The 22,971-nt window shown below is 41.7% G+C and overlaps 1 pseudogene across 1 annotated transcript; it reads left to right on the top strand.

The window, feature by feature from the left end:
* Positions 1 to 19,701: 19,701 nt before the first annotated feature.
* Positions 19,702 to 21,979, top strand: LOC128591793 (BUB3-interacting and GLEBS motif-containing protein ZNF207-like; annotated as a pseudogene). Its single transcript, XR_008381660.1, has one exon. The product of XR_008381660.1 is annotated as a BUB3-interacting and GLEBS motif-containing protein ZNF207-like (transcript).
* Positions 21,980 to 22,971: the final 992 nt, after the last annotated feature.

Below are 22,971 nucleotides of genomic sequence, written 5' to 3' on the forward strand. Positions count from 1 at the left end.
TGTCCCACCATACCTGGCTAATTTTTCTTTTTCTTTTTTCTTTTTTTTTATTGTTGGGGATTCATTGAGAGTACAATAAGCCAGTTACACTGATTGCAATTGTTAGGTAAAGTCCCTCTTGCAATCATGTCTTGCCCCCATAAAGTGTGACACACACTAAGGCCCCACCCCGCTCCCTCCATCCCTCTTTCTGCTTCCCCCCACATAACCTTAATTGTCATTAATTGTCCTCATATCAAGATTGAGTACATAGGATTCATGCTTCTCCATACTTGTGATGCTTTACTAAGAATAATGTCTTCCACTTCCATCCAGGTTAATACGAAGGATGTAAAGTCTCCATTTTTTTTAAAAGCTAAATAGTATTCCATGGTATACATATACCACAGCTTGTTAATCCATTCCTGGGTTGGTGGGCATTTAGGCTGTTTCCACATTTTGGCGATTGTAAATTGAGCTGCAATAAACAGTCTAGTACAAGTGTCCTTATGATAAAAGGGTTTTTTTCCTTCTGGGTAGATGCCCAGTAATGGGATTGCAGGATCAAATGGGAGGTCTAGCTTGAGTGCTTTGAGGTTTCTCCATACTTCCTTCCAGAAAGGTTGTACTAGTTTGCAGTCCCACCAGCAGTGTAAAAGTGTTCCCTTCTCTCCACATCCACGCCAGCATCTGAAGTTTTGAGATTTTGTGATGTGGGCCATTCTCACTGGGGTTAGATGATATCTCAGAGTTGTTTTGATTTGCATTTCTCTAATGTATAGAGATGATGAACATTTTGTCATGTGTTTGTTAGCCATTCGTCTGTCATCTTTAGAGAAAGTTCTATTCATGTCTCTTGCCCATTGATATATGGGATTGTTGGCTTTTTTCATGTGGATTAAGTTGAGTTCTCTATAGATCCTAGTCATCAAGCTTTTGTCTGATTGAAAATATGCAAATATCTTTTCCCATTGTGTAGGTTGTCTCTTTGCTTTGGTTATTGTCTCCTTAGCTGTACAGAAGCTTTTCAGTTTAACGAAGTCCCATTTGTTTATTTTTGTTGTTGTTGCAATTGCCATGGCAGTCTTCTTCATTAAGTCTTCCCCCCGGCCAATATCTTCCAGTGTTTCTCCTATGCTTTCTTTGAGGATTTTTATAGTTTCATGCCTTAAATTTAAGTCCTTTATCCATCTTGAATCAATTTTTGTGAGTGGGGAAAGGTGTGGGTCCAGTTTCAGTCTTTTGCATGTAGACATCCAGTTCTCCCAACACCATTTATTGAATAGGGAGTCTTTCCCCCAAGGTAAGTTCTTGTTTGGTTTATCAAAGATTAGGTGGTTGTTTTTCCTATGCTTTCTTTGAGGATTTTCCCCACTCACAAAAATTGACTCAAGATGGATAAAGGACTTAAATTTAAGGCATGAAACAATAAAAATCCTCCAAGAAAGCATAGGAAAAACACTGGAAGATATTGGCCTGGGGAAAAACTTCATGAAGAAGACTGCCATGGCAATTGCAACAACAACAAAAATAAACAAATGGGACTTCATTAAACTGAAAAGCTTCTGTACAGCTAAGGTGACGATAACCAAAGCAAAGAGACAACCCACACAATGGGAAAGGATATTTGCATATTTTCAATCAGACAAAAGCTTGATAACTAGGATCTATAGAGAACTCAAATTAATCCACATGAAAAAAGCCAACAATCCCTTATATCAATGGGCAAGAGACATGAATAGAACTTTCTCTAAAGATGACAGACGAATGGCTAACAAACACATGAAAAAATGTTCATCATCTCTATATATTAGAGAAATGCAAATCAAAACATCCCTGAGATATCATCTAACCCCAGAGAGAATGGCCCACATCACAAAATCTCAAAACTGCAGATGCTGGCGTGGATGTGGAGAGAAGGGAACACTTTTACACTGCTGGTGGGACTGCAAACTAGTACAACCTTTCTGGAAGGAAGTATGGAGAAACCTCAAAGCACTCAACCTAGACCTTCCCATTCGATCCTGCAATCCCATTACTGGGCATCTACCCAGAAGGAAAAAAATCCTTTTATCATAAGGACACTTGTACTAGACTGTTTATTGCAGCTCAATTTACAATCGCCAAAATGTGGAAACAGCCTAAATGCCCACCAACCCAGGAATGGATTAACAAGCTGTGGTATATGTATACCATGGAATACTATTCAGCCATTAAAAAAATGGAGACTTTACATCCTTCGTATTAACCTGGATGGAAGTGGAAGACATTATTCTTAGTAAAGCATCACAAGAATGGAGAAGCATGAATCCTATGTACTCAATCTTGATATGAGGACAATTAATGACAATTAAGGTTATGGGGGGGGAAGCAGAAAGAGAGAGGGAGGGAGTGGGGTGGGGCCTTAGTGTGTGTCACACTTTATGGGGGCAGGACATGATTGCAAGAGGGACTTTACCTAGCAATTGCAATCAGTGTAACTGGCTTATTGTACCCTCAATGAATCCCCAACAATAAAAAAAAAAAAAGAAAAAAAAAAAAAAAGATTAGGTGGTTGTAAGATGTTAGTTTCATTTCTTGGTTTTCAATGCGATTCCAAGTGTCTATGTCTCTGTTTTTGTGCCAGTAACGTGCTGTCTTGACCACTATGGCTTTGTAGTACAGACTAAAATCTGGTATGCTGATGCCCCCAGCTTTATTTTTATTACTAAGAACTGCCTTAGCTATACGGGGTTTTTTCTGGTTCCATACAAAACGCAGAATCATTTTTTCCAAATCTTGAAAGTACGATGTAGGTACTTTGATAGGAATGGCATTGAATAGGTAGATTGCTTTGGGAAGTATAAACATTTTAACAATGTTGATTCTTCCCATCCATGAGCATGGTATGTTCTTCCATTTGTTAATATCCTCTGCTATTTCCTTTCTGAGGATTTCAGTTTTCTTTATAGAGGTCCTTCACCTCCTTCGTTAGGTATATTCCTAGGTATTTCATTTTCTTTGAAACTATGGTGAAGGGAGTTGTGTCCTTAATTAGCTTCTCATCTTGACTGGTATTGGTGTATACAAAGGCTACTGACTTGTGGACATTGATTTTATATCCTGAAACATTACTGTATTTTTTGATGACTTCTAGGAGTCTTGTGGTTGAGTCTTTGGGGTTCTCTAAGTATAAGATCATGTCATCAGCAAAGAGGGAGAGTTTGACCTCCTCTGCTCCCATTTGGATTCCCTTTATTTCCTTGTCTTGCCTAATTGTATTGGCTAGAACTTCCAGCACTATGTTGAATAGTAAAGGTGACAGAGGACAACCTTGTCCGGTTCCAGTTCTAAGAGGAAAAGCTTTCAGTTTTACTCCATTCAGTAATATATTGGCTGTGGGTTTGTCATAGTTAGCTTCAATTGGTTTTAAAAATGTGCCACCTATGCCTATACTCTTCAGTGTTCTAATTAGAAAAGGATGCTGGATTTTATCAAATGCTTTTTCTGCATCTATTGAGAGGATCATGTGATCTTTATTTTTGCCTCTGTTAATATGGTGGATAACGTTTATGGACTTGCGTATGTTAAACCAGGCTTGCATCCCTGGGATGAAGCCTACTTGATCATGATGAATGACTTTTTCGATGATAAGCTGTAATCTATTGGCTAGGATTTTGTTGAGAATTTTTGCATCTATATTCATGAGTGAGATTGGTCTGAAATTCTCCTTTTTGTTTGGGTCTTTTCCTGGTTTTGGTATCAGGGTGATGTTTGCTTCATAGAATGTGTTGGGGAAGATTCCTTCTTCCTCAGTTTTTTGGAATAATTTCTGCAGTACAGGAATAAGCTCTTCCTTGAAGGTTTGATAGAATTCTGGAGTGAAGCCATCTGGACCAGGGCATTTTTTGGTTGGAAGCTTTTTTATTGTTTCTTTGATCTCAGTGCTTGAAATTGGTCTGTTCAAGAGCTCTATTTCTTCCTGGCTGAGTCTAGGGAGAGGGTGTGATTCCAAATATTGATCCATTTCCTTCACATTGTCAAATTTCTGGGCATAGAGTTTCTGGTAGTATTCAGAGATGATCTCTTGTATCTCTGTGGGATCAGTTGTTATTTCCCCTTTATCATTTCTGACTGAGGTTACTGGAGATTTTACTTTTCTATTTCTAGTTAGTCTGGCCAATGGTTTATCTATTTTATTTATTTTTTCAAAAAACCAACTCCTTGATTCATTAATTTTCTGAATGATTCTTTTGTTTTCAATTTCATTGATCTCTGATTTGATTTTGGATATTTCTTTTCTTCTACTGAGTTTAGGCTTAGATTGTTCTTCTTTTTCCAATTCCATAAGATCTCTTTTGAGATTGTTGATGTGCTCTCTTTCTGTTTTTCGAATGTAGGCATCTAAAGCGATGAATTTTCATCTCAAGACTGCTTTTGCAGTATCCCACAGGTTTTGGTAGCTTGCGTCTTCATTGTTGTTAAGCTCAAGGAAGTTAATGATTTCCTGTTTTATTTCTTCCTGCACCCATCTGTTATTCAACAGAAGATTGTTTAATTTCCATGCCTTTGGGTGGGGTTGAACATTTTTGTTAGAGTTGAGTTCCACCTTTAGTGCCTTATGGTCTGAAAAGATACAAGGTAAAATTTCAATTCTTTTGATTCTGTTGATATTTGTTTTGTGTCCCAGGATATGATCAATTTTGGAGAATGTTCCATGGGGTGATGAGAAGAATGTATATTCTTTATCTTTGGGGTGGAGTGTTCTATATGCGTCTATCAAGCACAGTTGTTCTAGGGTCTCATTTAAATATCTTATATCTTTGTTTAATTTCTGTTTAGAGGATCTGTCCAGCTCTGTAAGAGGAGTGTTAAAGTCCCCTGTTATGATGGTATTGTCAGATATCATATTGCTCAGACTGAGTAAGTTCTGCTTCAAGAATCTGGGAGCATTTAAATTGGGTGCATAAATATTTAGAATTGAAATGTCTTCTTGTTGTAGTTTTCCCTTGACCAATATAAAGTGACTGTCTTTGTCTTTTTTGACTTTAGTTGCTTTAAATCCACATGTATCTGAAAATAAGATTGCAACTCCTCTTTTCTTCTGAATTCCATTTGCCTTTAAAATTGTCTTCCAACCCATGGGCAGCGCCTGTGGCTCAGTGAGTAGGGCGCCGGCTCCATATGCCGAGGGCGGAGGGTTCAAACCCAGCCCCGGCCAAACTGCAACAAAAAAATAGCCGGGCGTTGTGGCGGGCGCCTGTAGTCCCAGCTGCTCGGGAGGCTGAGGCAAGAGAATCGCTTAAGCCCATGAGTTGGAGGTTGCTGTGAGCTATGTGAGGCCACGGCACTCTACCGAGGGCCATAAAGTGAGACTCTGTGTCTACAAAAAAAGAAAAAGAAAAAAAAATTGTCTTCCAACCCTTGACTCGGAGCTTTAATTTGTCTTTTGAAGCCAGGTGTGTTTCTTGCAGACAGCAAATGGATGGCTTGTGTTTTTTAATCCATTCAGCCAATCTATGTCTCTTCAGTGGGGAATTCAAGCCATTAACATTTATTGAGATAATTGATAAGTGTGGTAGTATTCTATTCGTCTTATTTGGTGAGAGTCCATTGCTTAGTTTTATCTTTTGCATCATTGTGGAGGTTTGGTTCTGTCCTTTGATTTCTGAGTTCTTACTTTGCTGCTGATCCATTGTGGTGGTCAGTGTGCAGAACAGGTTGAAGTATTTCCTGTAGAGCTGGTCTTGTTGTGGCGAATTTCCTCAATGTTTGTATATCCGTAAATGATTTGATTTCTCCGTCAATTTTGAAGCTTAGCTTAGCAGGGTACAGAATTCTGGGCTGGAAATTGTTCTGTTTAAGTAGATTAAAGATAGATGACCATTGTCTTCTTGCTTGGAAAGTTTCATTAGAGAAGTCTGCGGTCACTCTGATGGATTTGCCCCTGTAGGTCAACTGGCGCTTACTCCTGGCAGCTTGCAGAATCTTTTCTTTTGTCTTGACTTTGGACAGGTTCATCACAATGTGTCTTGGAGAAGCTTGGTTAGAGTTGAGGTGACCTGGGGTCCGATAGCCCTCTGAAAGCAGTGTGTCAAAATCTTGGTGATGTTTGGGAAATTTTCTTTTATAATATTGTCTAGTATGGCTTCCATTCCTCTGGGGCATTCTTCTTCCCGTTCTGGAATTCCTATAACTCGTATGTTGGAACGCTTCATAAAGTCCCATAATTCTAACAGCGAACGTTCTGCTTTCTCTCTCTTCTTTTCTGCCTCTTTTACTGTCTGAGTTATCTCAAGAACTTTGTCTTCTACCTCTGAAATTCTTTCTTCTGCATGGTCTAACCTGTTGCTGATACTTTCCATTGCATCTTTAAGTTCCCTAATTGACTGTTTCAGTTCCTTCAGCTCTGCTATATCCTTTTTATATTCTTTATATTGTTCATCTCTTATTTGATTCTGATTTTGGATTTCGTTTTGGTTATTTTCCACTTTATTAGCAGTTTCCTTCATTGTTTCCATCATTTCTTTCATTGTTTTCAACATGTGTATTCTAAATTCCCTTTCTGTCATTCCTAACATTTCTTTATAGGTGGAATCATCTGCAGTAGCTACCTCATGGTCCCTTGGTGGGGTTGTTCTAGACTGGTTCTTCATGTTGCCTGGAGTTTTCTGCTGATTCTTCCTCATGAGTGATTTATTTTATCTGTTTCCTTGCCCTAATTTTCCTTTCACTTCCTCTTGCTCTTTAAGTTCTCGTGCCTGTGGACTAAGGGTTACAGGACCAGAAGGGTGAGAAGGTTGAAGAGCAAAAAAGGGATGAAAGAAAGGAGGACTGAGTGATAAGAAAAAAAAGAAAGATAGAGAAAGGAGAGGGGGTGGGTATAAGGAATATTGACAAAAAGAAGAGAGGCACAGAAAGAGGGAGACAGGGCAATATAGGTGTACAGTAGGGTACTTTGACACAACCTTAAAAAAACCCCACCTTCTGGGGGTGCCCAGTTGGGTGGTTGCCTTGAGGTCAGCAGCTCTTTGCTAACCTGATCAGACACAGTACCCCACCTCCACCAAGTAGAGAGGAAAGACAAAAGTGCTATAAATCAAACCAAAACAAGCAAAGAGAAAACTTTATGGGGATAAAATTGGGTGAAACCAAATGATAGCGGTAGAAACACTAAAAAAATAACTACAGAAGTTCTAGTTATTAAAAAAGTCAGCAATGGGACATTATAATCAAACTAGAAAAATTGAGAAAGAAAAATGGATCTAGGGCAGCGCCTGTGGCTCAGTGAGTAGAGCGCCGACCCCATATGCCGAGGGTGGCGGGTTCAAACCCAGCCCCGGCCAAACTGCAACCAAAAAAAAAAAATAGCCGGGCGTTGTGGCAGGCGCCTGTAGTCCCAGCTGCTCGGGAAGCTGAGGGAAGAGAATCACGTAAGCCCAAGAGTTGGAGGTTGCTGTGAGCCGTGTGACGCCACGGCACTCTACCGAGGGCGGTACAGTGAGACTCTGTCTCTACAAAAAAAAAAGAAAAAAGAAAATGGGATCTATATGGAAAAGATTGAAATTAAAAAAGAAAAGAACATCAACAACCTCAAAATAAACACAAAAAACAACCAAACAAAAAAAAAGAAAAAAAATGCACAACCAAAAACAAAGCAGTTTGTATATGTTCTTGAATATTGTCTGGGCAACACGTGGTCTTCTGGGGTATGAGATGTTAATCACAGTTCTGATACGACTGGAGGCTGCTGATTTCTCAAACCCCAGCAGGTAGACACCCTAAATCTCTCTTCAGCCCACTTGAAAGGCACTTTGAACTTGTAAACTTGCTGAGCAGAAGCTTTCCCAGCTTTCTCGCTGGAATCACTGCTGAAGTGGCTATCCACTTACCCAGTGTGCCAAAACCGGTCTCACTCTGCCTCTGAGGGTTAGGGCTGCAAGGCGGCTCAGACCCCACCCTTAGGCTACTTGGTTGCTGGGTTACCAGCTCCCACCCGTTTCTAGCTCTGTGACCCTGAGGGCGGAGCTTGCCGGGTCAGATCACTGACAATGGTTCCGTGTGACCCACCGCCAAACACTATTAGCTCCGTCTGGCTCAGTGGCTCAGACTGGGGCCCTAGACAACGGCCAAAATTCTCCGCACTGCCGCTCAGGCCCTCCCCAAGGCAGTTCAACTCAGTGCCAAGTCCAAGGACACCAAAACAGTTCATAGGTAAGGCCTTTCTGGTTTGCAGTCTCGCTGCTACTGAACTTACAGTTGTGGGCGGGTTTAGATGGATTGAACACATGCAACCACTTGCTGGTTTTCCACTGTTTTAGTCCTCCTCTTTGGTTCCAGAAGTCTCTTGCTGACTCCCTGTATCCTCATAGGAGTGATGATAGGCAGATCCCACCAGCCAGAGATGCCTGGAGTCCTATCTCCCCAGACTCACGGTGCCCAGATGCAAGGAAGCTGTTACTCGGCCACCATCTTTCTCCGCCTCCATCTTCCTTCTTAATGCCACAGTGATGCTGTGCACTGAATTTCTAAGGTGACAGGCCCAGACGAATAGGAAGAGAAGACGGAGAAAAGATAATCTCTTTTTAAGTCATCTACTGTCCTTGAAGAAATTCCATTTTTCTATCTTTAGTAGAGATGGAGTCTCGCTTTTGCTCAGGCTGGTCTTAACTTGTCTGCTCAAGAGTTGCCTTGGCCTCCCAGAGCTCTAACATCATAGGCGTGAGCCACCCACCCAACCAGACTTTTTTTCTTTTTTGCTCACAGCAACCTCAAACTCTTGGGCTTAAGTGATTCTCTTGCCTCAGCCTCCCGAGTAGCTGGGACTACAGGCTCCCATCACAACGACTGGCTATTTTTTTTGTTGTTGCAGTTGTCATCATTGTTTTTTGGGCCATAGCTGGCCCAGGCCAGGTTCAAACCCACCAGCCTCAGTGTATGTGGCTGGCGCCCAACCCAGAGCTATGGGCACTGCCCCCAACCAGAACATTTTATTTTTTAATGAGTAATCTCTCTTCTGTACACCCAAAACTAATATAGTGAGAAAAGGATTAAAAAATACTGTTTTATTTTATTGAATTTTAATTGGTTGGCCATTCTTTTTTTTTTTGGGGGGGGGTTTTGGCCTGGGCTGGGTCTGAACCCGCCACCTCCAGCATATGGGACCGGCGCCCTACTCCTTGAGCCACAGGTGCCGCCCGTGGTTGGCCATTCTTAATTTCTTCGGGATGGGGTTTTGAGTCCTGACGATGTAAGTCAATCGATCAGTCAAATGTGTCGCTGGAGAGGCTCTGGCACTGCTGGGAAGTGGGCCGGGGGTTGCCATAGAAGTAAAATATACAATATTAGCTGGTAATGAGGCTTTCATTTTGTTCTGTGAATACTCACACAAAATACTTAGAAAGATTAACACATGTATTGTCCAATATACCTGAAGTAATACCATGTTATTTTTTTTCATTCAACAAAATATATTGATTGCTCACTCTGCTCCTAGGGATCAGTCTGAACAAGACCGAGTTCTGGCCCTCGTGGAGTTGACACTTTACTTAAATATATGTGTCTGAAGAAAAGAGTAAGAATAAGATACAGTGAGGGTTAATCCCCCCACTACATGCCTCATGGATGAATTCACACTGAGCAGCAGGGGGCAGTGTTCTTGGGCAGGGCAGCTCCCCAATCCCTGGCTGGGGATCTGCAAGGAAGTGGGGAAGTGGGGTGTACCTTGCATATGTGACATACAGGGGAGACCATTTTTTGTTACTCCCTCCTCTATACAACATTATTTTCAGTAATAATAACCAAATGAAATGAGTAATTATAGTAATGGACTGAAAGGAAACCATGAGAGATTTTTCTTTAATGAACTTTGTCTATGTAATAATGTCAATAAAAGTGAATAAGTTATAATATCAAAAAGAGGGGAAGTAATGAGTTAATACTTTTTAATTACATTAACATTTTTCAACCAGATGAGAAAAAACATGTACCTACGTATTAGTCTGCTGCAGAAATGAATAATAACATTACAGAGCAAAAGTAATTAAATAGGAAAAGAATATATAATTATAAGAAATCCATTTCAATTTTTAAACATATTATTAAAATTCAGTAAAATATTTGATGTGTGAACTAAAGCTTGCACTTGCCAAACAAAAATATTACACCTTGTACTTGCACTGTTTTATTTTAATTAATTATTTTTTTTAATTTCAGCTTGCTTGTTCATTCTTCTTCGTTTGAAGTACTCTTTTTCTTTTTGTTCATTTTCTTCTTCCTCTGGCGATACTCTTTCCCGTTGCCTCCCCAGTAGCTGGGATTACAGACGCCCACCACAATGTCTGGCTGTTTTTGATGTTGGTAGTAGAGACGGGGTCTTACTCTGGCTCACTGCTGCTCATACTGGTCTCGAACCTCTGAGCACAGACAATCCACCTGCCTCGGCCTCCCACAGCGCTGGGACTACAGGCATGAGCCACCACGCCCGGCCTACACTGTTTCGTTTTAAATTTTAATCATAAATAAAGACTCTAGTTTTTATGAGAGAATTAAATTGAACAGGAGAAAATTGAAATGGCTCAAGTTCTGTCACAATCACACTACCCCCATTACATATTTCAAATCTGGTGTTTACATGCAGAAGCAGATAATTCTACATAGGTTGGAGACATGAAGTGTACCCAGAGCAAGCACAGATGTGAATGATTCTGAACCATTAGGAACTTAACTCTTAAACAAGCATGTGTGGATAAATGCACTTAAATGGGGACTTCTCTGAGTTAACTTCCATGTAAAATATAATGTCTATTAAAAGATAAGAAATAATGGGCGGTGCCTGTGGCTCAAGGAGTAGGATGCTGGCACCACATACCGGAGGTGGCGGGTTCAAACCCAGCCCTGGCCAAAGACTGCAAAAATAATAATAATAATAATAATAAATAAAAGACAAGCAATAACAGGTACTACTTGTATTTATTAAGAACTTGAATAACAATTACAGACATTTCTTAGAGCTTAAATCAACAAAAGATTTTGAGGCCGGGGGAAGAGTATTGGCATGGTGTAGAACTGCCAATATGTGACTATAGAAAAAACAGACCAACTTTTAGTCTGTTTCACTATTGTTTAAAAATTCTCTGCAGAAAACATGTCCTCTTATTGGCCAGGCCACACCTGTCACTATCCTTGGTATACCACAGGAATACTTCTAATGCCTCAGGAAATGAAGAAAAATGGTATAGGAACTATGACTTAAAGCCGTATGTGTTTAGCTATTGTGGATTCATCTCTCTATGTGACCCTCACTAAGTCCCAAGGGGACGCTCCAGGTCTGACCGCAGGGTGAGGAGTCTGCCCAAAGTTGCTTTTCACAGGTTCTAAAACGATGGTATAATCTGCTTACTTATTAGATAAATACAAAAATAGGAGTTAGGGGGTGTGTGTGTGATGAGGTTATCGAGAGTGGCAAGAACACTAAGAATAAGATGAATTTGTGCCCCCTCCTGGAAAGAGTGGGAAATTTTGATTTTAAATAGTTTCTCTTTTCAAGTTCAAAATACCTCCCAGATAGAATTTAATTCTTACTTTTAGTTTCCCTCTGAGTTTGGCAAGAGATGCCTATTACCAGTTGAAGGAAGAGAAAGTTGTGATGGGGATATTCAGTGGTTCCCCCCTTCAGGATGAATTTATAGATCAATAGATGAGTTTTAGACATATCTATAAGAAAAGAATCCGACTAAGGCAGGAAAAAGCAACTAAAGCTATTGTTCAGGTGTGTAATTTGGCAACATCCAGCAATATTGAAGACGGACATTTCCAGAGATCCAGCTGCAGCACTCGTGAACACACACACACACACACACACACACACACACACACACACGAGAGAGAAACCACGCGTGCCTGTCTCCTGGGGGAATGTTCTGACAGTTTCAGTGTATTGGTCCTTACCCATTCAATACTACTAATGACTCTCCAGGAAGATCATCTTCTTCTTCTTCTTTTTTTTTTTTTTGTAGAGACAGGGTCTCACTTTATGGCCCTTGGTAGAGTGCCATGGCATCACACAGCTCACAGCAACCTCCAACTCCTGGGCTTAAGCGATTCTCTTGCCTCAGCCTCCAGAGTAGCTGGGACTATAGGCGCCCGCCACAACGCCTGGCTATTTTTTGGTTGCAGTTTGGCCGGGGCCGGGTTTGAACCCGCCACCCTCAGTATATGGGGCCAGCACCTTACCGACTGAGCCACAGGCACCGCCCAAGATCATCTTCTTTTGAGCTTCAGAGAGGTGGTTTTGGTCATCCTCACAGAGAAGATTTTGGAAGTCCTATGCTGCAGAAGTCGTGCTGTGGTAACGTTTCTCCTGCTCAGCCACCTGGCCATTGCCAGCTGCTCCAGGTCTCCCAGGGCTCCCAAGGCACAGCCACACGGCCTCACACTGGAGAGCTCTTTCCTTCTACCCTGGGCCCTCCCTATCACCAGGGGAAGGGCACAACAGGACTGCTGGAGGCACATGGCCTTGACAGGACCCAGGAGACTGCAGGCTGCTGGCAGAGAGAGAAGGTCCCAGGCTTGTGCCGCTTCCTGACTCACCTGTGTTCTCAGGCTAATATGAGGGTGACGCCACTGCCACTTCCCCCACTGCTGCCCAGAGGGGCCAGGGAATGACACTAGAAGTTAATATTCAATGAAGTGAATTTTAACCATGGAGGAAACTTGTGGATAAATCCTTCCCCTTCCTTTCTTCCAAAGGACTCTTCTGAGAAATGTTTCCACATGACCCCTCTGGAAAATTACAGGTGACAGAGCTCCTAATTGTGCTTTCTAGTGAAGTCGAGGCCACCTCAGTATTAAGCCACTTTCTGTTTGCTTCCCTCCTTCCTGCCTCACTAGTCTGTCCCCCTCATTCTGTCCTTCAGTTTGCGAATGCAAATTGTGCCTTACATAATACTTTCTAGGGAACCCAGATTCAAACAAAGAATGTTTACTGCAGCAAAAGTGTCACCATGCTCACGTGTTTTACAATCATAAGAGAAGTAATTATACTATTATTATAAAGAAAAAGAAGAAAAAATGGAGAACAAAAGAATTTTCAAAGGTGGAAATGAGAATTAAAATATACACGGACTCAATACAAAGAATAGTCTGTGGCTTAGAAGATTTCACTTCTGTTCTCTCTCTGCTGTTCATTTGTAAACTGTCCTGTAAACATTGCATTTCAAATAGTTATAATATTGTGAAAAGTATTGAGCTTCTTAAAAAATACTTGAATATGGACTCCAATGATTAGTGAGGAAGAGGAAAAATAATATTCAGAAAAGTAGTGGCTCTTTCGATTGTAACTTTAATGTATTTGATTATGTAAAATTGGCTAAAGTTTTAGAAGTTCATCTAAGAGTTATGAGGTCAGGTGACATGGAAGGAAAAACTCAGCTCTAGCCATTCCTTAGATGTTACTAAACCGTTTTAAACTTTGATTTTTCTCCCTTTAGATAAGGGTAGGGTAGTACATTATATCTAAATGATATAACTCAGCATCTGGCCCGTAGTATTCGATAAACATTGTTATTGTGACCCATAATAGATAGTCCCAGTGGGGAAAAGGAATTTTTTGTTAGCAAAAATTGGTGCCAACAACAAACACATGAGAAAATGCTCATGGTCCCTAATCATCAGAGAAATGCAAATCAAAACCACCCTGAGATAATCACCTAACCCCAGTGAGAATAGCACACATCACAAAGTCCCAAAGCTGCAGATGCTGGTGTGGATGTGGAGAGAAGGGACTTTTACAATGTTGGTTGGATTGCAAACCAATACAGCCTCTTTGGAAAGAAGTGTGAAAAATCCTCAAGGAACTAAAAGTTGACCTTCCATTTGACCCTGAAATCTCATTACCAGGCATCTACCCAGAAGAAAAAAAATCATTTTACCATAAGGACATATGCACTAGAATGTTTATTGCAGCTCAATTCACAATCATCAAGATGTGGAATCAACTCAAGTGTCCATCAAACCCATGAATGGATTAACAAACGGTGGTATGTGTATACCATGGAATCCTGTTCAGCCATAAAAAAAGATGGAGACCTTACATCTTTTGTATTAACCTGAATGGAGTTGAAACATATTCTTCTTAGTAAAGTGTCACAAGAATGGAAAAGCAAATATCCAGTGTACTCAATATGAAACTAGTAGATGAACAATAAACACCCCCACAAGAGAAAAACACAATTAAACCCGAGTACGGGGTAGAGGAGAGAAGAGAGTGGGGGAGGTTGGTGTGCTCCCACCTACCAGGCACAATGTAAGGCTATAAGGCACACCTCCTGGGGGAAGGGCACAGCTACAGCTTGGACTTTACCTAACAAATGTAAACAATGTAGCCTAATTGTCTGTATCCTCATATTAATCAGAGATCAAGCTATCACTCTAATAGTTGGGATTATTAAGAAAATGCTGCCAACAAAACTACATTTATGCTTGGGAAAGATGAATTCTAGTCCAAACTTTTGCCATATAAAATGGGATATGATTTTTTTCATCAATTTAAGAATGTGTGTGTGGCTGAACTAATTCAACTCATCTTCTGGAGAACTTACACTAGGCCTGACATGTTTCTAGGCATGAGGATAGATGGAAATCGAGATAAATTTCCTCAAGGATTTTCTGTCCATGAAAAACAGCTCATTAATTGTTTTTTGTTTGTTTTCTGTTATAGAAGGAGAGGTTCAGCCCTTGGCTGGGTGATGAGACGCTAGTGCCTGAGGACAGAGTGAAAACTTGAGGTTTGTAAATTGTTTGTTTTTTTTTTTTTTTTTGAGACAGATTCTCACTCTGTCCCCAGCTAGAGGGCCATGGCATCAGCCTATCTCACAGTAACCTCAAGCTCCTGTGCTCAAGTGATCCTCCTGCCTCAGCCTCCTAAATAGCTGAGACCACAGGCACCTGCCACCATGCCTGACTAATTATTCTATTTTTTATGGAGATGGGGTCTTGCTCAGGCTGGTCTCAAACTCCTGATCTCAAGTGATCTTCCCATGTTGGCCTCCCAGAGTGCTAGGATTACAGGTGTGAGCCACCATGCTTGGCCAAGGTTTGTATTTTTAATATACCAAGTGCTCTTTTGAGGGAAAGCAAGAAATTTTGTTTTCTGGCAAGGTGTGAAAGGAGGGCAAGAAAAGACTGGAGTACAAATACCAGGGGGCTCAGGTGTGCAAAGTGGCCCCAGCAGGGAGCTGTTGCCCAGGAAATGTTGAAGGCACAGAGCCCAGAGCTGAGATTTGGGGCAGGGGCAGCTGGTGTCAAAAGCTCTGCTGAGCCAGTTCTTCATCAGTGGGGGGAGACTCAGCATTGCAGGATGTACCAGCTAAAACTTTTCCCTTCCCAGGCGTGGGAATTGGCTCCTTCTACACTGTGGGAGTGAAGTTTGTCTCTACCACTGTCTGGTTCCCTGGTGCTCACACCTCCCCTCCCTGGCACAAGCCAGGTCACCATACGCCTGAAGAGGACTCCCCTGTTCCTTAGAAATTACTGATTCTGGGAAACTAATGATCCTCAACTGTATACACAGACTTAGCATGTAAGGAAGGACTTCACTATACTCTCTCTCTCTCTTCTTTGCAGTTTTTGGCCGGGAATGGGTTTGAACCCACCACCTCCAGTATATGGGGCTGGCACCCTGCTCCTTTGAGCCACAGGCGCCGCCCCACTATACTCTCTTTTAAGATGAAAACTCAGCTTCCATTTGCTTGTGGTGCTGTAACCACACTTGTATTTGTTCCTTTTCCTCAAATACGGTGTGTTTCCATTTCAGGATCTTAGCCTGTGCTTTTCCTCTGCTCAGACCATCACATGGCTGGATTCATGCTGCCAGGGGTTCTCAAACTGCGGCCCACGGGCCACATGAGGCGGCGTGATTGCATTTGTTCCCGTTCTGTTTTTTTTCTTCAAAATAAGATATGTGCAGTGTGCATAGGAATTTGTTCATAGTTTTGTTTTTTTAACTATAGTCCGGCCTTCCAGCTGTCTGAGGGACAGTGAACTGGCTCCCTGTTTAAAAAGTTTGAGGACCCCATTAGCCTAAATGTTAGTGCTGCCCTGACCACCTTATTTAATGTTGATCTCCCCCAGCTGGCGCCATTCTTTATGGAATTATGGCTCCTGTGAAAGTATCAAGTCAATCACATACCTCAAGCCATAGTATACTGTTATCATATTACCTTTCTTTCACAGATATTTCCCCCATTTCTCCCTGGTTTTCTTTTTTTTTTTTTTGTGGTTTTTGGCCGGGGCTAGGTTTGAACCCGCCACCTCCGGCATATGGGACCGGCGCCCTACTCCTTGAGCCACAGGCGCCGCCCTTCTCCCTGGTTTTCAATCCTATTTCCTTTCCTTCTACATTCATCGGCTATAAGGTCTTAGATACATGTCCTCGGATATCAATGTAATCTTGTCAAATGTGAAGTGATGCTTGGTATGTTGTATGTTTTAGATTTGCATAAATAGTATTGTGCAATAGACCTTGTTCTAGTTGTTATGTTTTGCATTTAACAGTGGGTCTTAAAGATCCATCTGTGTTTGCTACGTATGTACGTACACTTGGTTCATTGCTCCCAGCTGATCTCTAGTATTCTGTAGTGTGCATTCATCCCTGCTAGGGATGCATCTGGCTTCTGGATTCCGTATACAGCTCTTCTGTGAGTATCCTCATTTTTGTCCCTTTATGGATCTGTGTATGAATTGATCTGGCTGTATATCCAGGGGAAAGATTGCTGGAGCATATTTGTATATATACTTATTTACCTATATATTCTAAGTGCTTTCCATATATTAACTCCTTCAGTCTTCACCGTTAACCCTAAGAGGTAGCTGCTATTGTTATCCTCGTTTTATAGATGAAGACACTGAGGCACAAAGTAGTTAATGATTTCCCCAAGGTCTTTAGTAAGTGGCAGAGGTAGGTTTTAAACTTGCAGGGGCATCCCGCCAGGTGAGTATAAAAAGAGTCTTCAGTGACACAGCCTGGGCTTCCCTACCCTAATCCCATCCCCATGACCTCACGGCTACTGTCCTGTCCATCCTCCAGGCTGTTTTGTCTTGGTCAGTAGTCCCCTACCCTGAGGCTGTAGAAGGTACTGGATTAGAATTGTTCAGGGTCCAGACGCCACCACTGTTTCTCACTGTTGCCAGGCAGTTGTCACTGCCCTGGTATTATCCCACCACTCTCCCACCACGCAGATATTCTGCGTCAAGGTGGTTCCAGGTCAGGCTGTGATCTGCGGAGGATGGTGGTCGGAGGGAGAAATCAGCCTGTAACCCTGCCCCCACTGTGTGCATCTGCGACTTCCTCTGCTTCACCTACCATTTGCCTTTCCAGTGCCCTTCTCACTGCTCGTGAGTGTCTCTTTGTTTTTACCTTGATTGATACTGATTTACAGATGTATACCCTTTCCTCCTGCTTCCGAGGCAGTATCAGGCTTAGATTTTGTACAGGTCTTTGTACTCTTCATAATGCTAATACTAACCGATATTACCATCTCTGTCTATTGGTTTACTTGTTTATTGTCTGTCTCCTTTACTGCGAAACTATAAAGGCCACATCAGCAATGCATTTGTTCTATTTTTCTCTATATCTCCAGCTTCAGTTCAGTGCCGGCATGTACTGGTTGAGGGTAATGAAGAAATAGCCACGGAGTCTGCAGAAGCACAGTTGAAAACACAGCTCATTGTGTTCTTTGGTTTCCTTGATTTAAGATCGAGGATTAGAAAAAATAAGTACAGCTTTTGTTGATATAAAGAATGACATGGTTGGGCGGCGCCTGTGGCTCAGTGAGTAGGGCGCCAGCCCCATATGCCGAGGGTGGCGGGTTCAAACCCAGCCCCGGCCAAACTGCAACCAAAAAAAAAAATAGCCGGGCGTTGTGGCGGGCGCCTGTAGTCCCAGCTGCTTGGGAGGCTGAGGCAAGAGAATCGCGTAAGCCCAAGGGTTAAGAGGTTGCTGTGAGCCGTGTGACGCCACGGCACTCTACCCGAGGGCGGTACAGTGAGACTCTGTCTCTGCAAAAAAAAAAAAAAAAAAAAGAATGACATTGTTGATAATGTTCTTTATTTATTTGCGTCTCATGGGAATAAGCATGGTTGCAATAGAGATGATGAAGTAGAATGGAGACCAAGGTTATTTGATACTTCAGACCAGAAGTTCTCAAAGTGTGTTCTCGAGGTCCCCTGAAGTTCCCAAGACCCCTTCTGGGGGCTCATCAGGTCAAAATCACACATGCACAAAAGAACTGTTCAAAATGCAAGATACATCAGTGGATTTTAATGTAACAGAGTACAAAATGTTCACAGATATGGTTGCAGCTTCTATACTGTTACCTTTTCTTTTCTTTTTTTTTTTTTTTTGCAGTTTAGGCTGGGGCCAGGCTTGAACCTGCCACCCCCAGTATATAGGGCCAGTGCCCTACTCTTTGAGCCAGGCACCGCCTTATACTGTTACCTTTTCACCTTTAAACTACCACATGTGAAGTTTTTGTGTAATCTCATAAAAGAAAATCTTTAATTATCTGAAAAGGCTATGAAAATACTCTTCCAGGCTCAGCACCTATGGCTCAAGTGGCTAAGGCGCCAGCCACATACACATGAGCTGGCGAGTTTGAATCCAGCCCAGACCCATCAAACAACAATGACAGCTACAACCAAAAAATGGTCAGGTGTTGTGGTGGGTGCCTGTAGTCCCAGCTACTTGGGAGGCTGAGGCAGGAGAATCACTTGAGCCCAAGAGTTGGAAGTTGCTGTGAGCTGTGATGCCACAGCACTCTACCCAGGGTGACAGCTTGAGGCTCTGTCTCAAAAAAAAAAAAAAGAAAATACTTTCCATTTTTCTACTTCATATCTGCACGAGTCAAAATCTTTTCATATCCTTCAACTTAAATAGCATATTGTAACAAATTAAAATCAGCAGCAGGCTCAGCACCCGTAGTTCAGCAGTTAGGGCGCCTGCCACATACACTGAGGCAGGCAGGTTCGAACCCAGCCTGGGCCTACTAAAACAACAATGACAACTGCAACAAAAAAATAGCCAGGTGTTGTGGTGGGCACCTGTAGTCCCAGCTACTTGGGAGACTGGGGGCAAGAGAATTGCTTAAGCCCAAAATTTGAGGTTGCTGTGAGCTGTGATGCCACAGCACTTTACCGAGGGTGACACAGTGAAACTCTGTCTAAAAAATAATAATAAATAAATAAATAGAATAAAATAAAATTAGAAGCAAATATATGAATCCAGTTGTTTTCTATTGGACCAGACATAAAAGAGACTTGTAAAAATGTAAACCTCTTCTCACTACATATTTTTTTCCTGCAGAATATGTCATTTATGTTAATATTTAATGGGTTTATTATGGTGATATTAAATGAATTAATAAACAACTGTTTAGAAATTTCTCAGTTTTAATTTCTGATCTAGTAAATACCTATAGATGTAACCCACCAAAAAAAATTCTTGAAGGTTCTTAATAATTTTTAAGAGGGTAATAGGATTCTGGGATGAAAAAGTTGAATAACTTCTTCTTCTTCTTTTTTTTTTTTTTTGGCAGTTTTTGGCCGGGGCTGGGTTTGAATCTGTTACCTCCGGCATATGGAGCTGGCACCTTATTCCTCTGAGCCACAGGCGCTGCTCCTAATAACTTCTTCTTTATTCCACTGTAGGGAAATGAACCACAAGATTAAGAAATGGCCATGGGTGTCTGGTTCCTGTGGGACGCGGTGGTGGCCTTTGGGTCGGAAAAGTGAGCGATATTCTCCTCTTTTTCCTTGTTTTTCTCCTAGTTTTTCTTGGTCGGTAGAGCGCAGGTATGGGTCGCAAGAAGAAGAAGCAGCTGAAGCCGTGGTGCTGGTATTGTAATAGAGATTTTGATGATGAGAAGATCCTTATACAGCACCAAAAAGCAAAGCATTTTAAATGCCATATATGTCATAAGAAATTGTATACAGGACCTGGCTTAGCTATTCATTGCATGCAGGTACATAAAGAGACAATAGATGCTGTACCCAATGCAATACCTGGGAGAACAGACATAGAGTTGGAAATATATGGTATGGAAGGTATTCCAGAGAAAGACATGGATGAAAGGAGACGACTTCTTGAACAGAAGACACAAGAAAGTCAAAAAAAGAAGCAACAAGATGATTCTGATGAGTATGATGATGATGATTCTGCAGCCTCAACTTCATTTCAACCACAGCCTGTTCAACCTCAGCAAGGTTATATTCCCCCAATGGCGCAGCAGGACTGCCACCAGTTCCAGGAGCACCAGGAATGCCTCCAGGCATACCTCCATTGATGCCAGGTGTTCCTCCTCTGATGCCAGGAATGCCACCAGTTATGCCAGGCATGCCACCTGGATTGCATCATCAGAGAAAATACACCCAGTCATTTTGCGGTGAAAACATAATGATGCCAATGGGTGGAATGATGCCACCTGGACCAGGAATACCACCTCTGATGCCTGGGATGCCACCAGGTATGCCTCCCCCTGTTCCACGTCCTGGAATCCCTCCAATGACCCAAGCGCAGGCTGTTTCAGCGCCAGGTATTCTTAATAGACCACCTGCACCGACAGCAACCGTACCTGCGCCACAGCCTCCTGTTACTAAGCCTCTTTTCCCTAGTGCTGGACAGATGGGGACACCTGTAACAAGCTCAAGTACAGCTTCATCCAATTCAGAAAGTCTGTCTGCATCTTCTAAAGCTCTGTTTCCTAGCACAGCACAAGCTCAGGCAGCTGTCCAAGGACCTGTTGGTACAGATTTCAAGCCTTTAAATAGTACCCCTGCAACAACTACAGAACCCCCAAAGCCTACGTTCCCTGCTTATACTCAGGCTACAGCTTCAACCACTAGTACAACAAATAGTACTGCAGCTAAACCAGCAGCTTCAATAACAAGTAAGCCTGCTACACTAACGACAACTAGTGCAACCAGTAAGTTGATCCATCCAGATGAGGATATATCACTGGAAGAAAGAAGGGCACAGTTACCTAAATATCAACGTAATCTTCCTCGACCAGGACAGGCCCTCATTGGTAATCCTCCAGTTGGACCAATTGGAGGTATGATGCCACCACAACCAGGCATCCCACAGCAACAAGGAATGAGACCACCAATGCCACCTCATGGTCAGTATGGTGGTCATCATCAAGGCATGCCAGGTTACCTTCCTGGTGCTATGCCGCCATATGGGCAGGGACCGCCAATGGTACCCCCTTACCAAGGTGGGCTGCCTCGACCTCCGATGGGAATGAGACCTCCTGTAATGTCGCAAGGTGGCCACTACTGATCTTACTTCATCCAGTCTAATAGGTTTGGAGATTAAACCTTTTCTCAACTTGTGCTGTTTATATAGCCAAGCTTCCGTCAATAAGGCTTCATTGTGACTTTAACAAACATTATCTTCCCACATACCAGGAACTATTGGACATTTATTTTACATGGGAAAAATTATTTGGAATAATAAAGCAGGAACTTTTCCTGAAGTTGCAATTTATACTGTATGGCTTCTTTTTCATGTTTCATCTAGGTTTTTAGAAGTGAAGTATAGTAATTTGGTTCGTTAAATTGTGAAGGCGCTGGAATTACATGAACATACCACCTTAATAAAGGCAAGTTCTGTAAGCTTACATTGCTATTTGTAAAGTTATGCCTTCACAGCATTTCAGATGCTGTTGGACTTCATGTCCCCAACCTAGCTTGGTGAGGGCTGTAACTGTTTCCAAGTACCTGTACATTGGAAGTCTGAATGTGTAACAATATTTAATGTATTTAGAGTTCCTCATGTTGCAGGGTTAAAGAAATCTGACCCATCAAGGTCATGTGAATTTCTGTACTGTTAAACTTCATTGTAATAAAATGAGAGAAAAATTTATGCCTTTTTATTCATAACCCAGCTGTGGACCACTGCCTGAAAGGTTTGTACAGATGCATGCCACAGTAGATGTCCACATAATAAAATTCATAGTTACCAATACAAAAAAAAAAAAAAAGAAATGGCCATGGAGATTTCACATTATCAGAATGTTGAATCTTGATTTTTAAGAGCAATTTATTTATTTATTTCTTGGAATGTTTTTATTTTGCCTTCATTTCCCCTCCAGATTTATTGACATATAATTGACAAATAAAAATTTTATATATTTAGATGTACAATCCAATGTTTTGGTATATATATACATTGTGAAATGATTACCACAACCAAGCTAATTAACATATCTATCACCTCACATGGTTACTTTTTTGTGATAAGAATACTTAAGATCTATTATCTTAGTGAATTTCAAGTGTACGATACGTTATTATTAACCACAGTCACCAGGCTGCACAAGAGGTCTCCAGAACTTATTTCTTACAGCTGCAAGTTTGTACCCTTTGACCAACATCTCCCCACTTCCCCCAGCTCTGACTGGTAACCATTTTCTACTCTCTGTTTCTCTGAGTTCAACCCTTTTAGATTCCACATACAGCTGAGATCACGCAGCATTGGTCTTTCTGTGTCTGTCTTGTTTCACTTAGCATAATGTCCTCTATGTTCACTTATGTTGTCAAAATGGCAAACTTTCCCCAACGCTTGGCTATTTTGAATAATTCTATAATACACGAGAGGTCTCATTCTTGTTCAGGCTGGTCTCGGGCAGGCCATCCACCCGCCTCGGCCTCCCAGAGTGCTAGATTTACAGGCATGAGCCACTGCATCTGGCCCATTTGATTCACTTTAATTTTACTTCATTAGTGTTGATTAATTGATCACTGACAATGGACCAGCGGAGAACAAATCTTTAATTTATTATTTATGGCGTACTGGCCATGTGTTAAGGAAAAAAGGAATTCTGACGCTATAATACTAGTCCTTGTTCCCATGAAGTTTATGATCTATTTAGGGAGGTAATAAGTGGATATACATATATTCTTTTAAAAATGAATAAGGGAAGATATTAAAACATAAGTTCTGAAAGACCAGTGAAA

The sequence above is a fragment of the Nycticebus coucang genome, chromosome 8, assembly GCF_027406575.1.
Source record: "Nycticebus coucang isolate mNycCou1 chromosome 8, mNycCou1.pri, whole genome shotgun sequence".
Taxonomy (NCBI): Eukaryota; Metazoa; Chordata; class Mammalia; order Primates; family Lorisidae; genus Nycticebus; species Nycticebus coucang.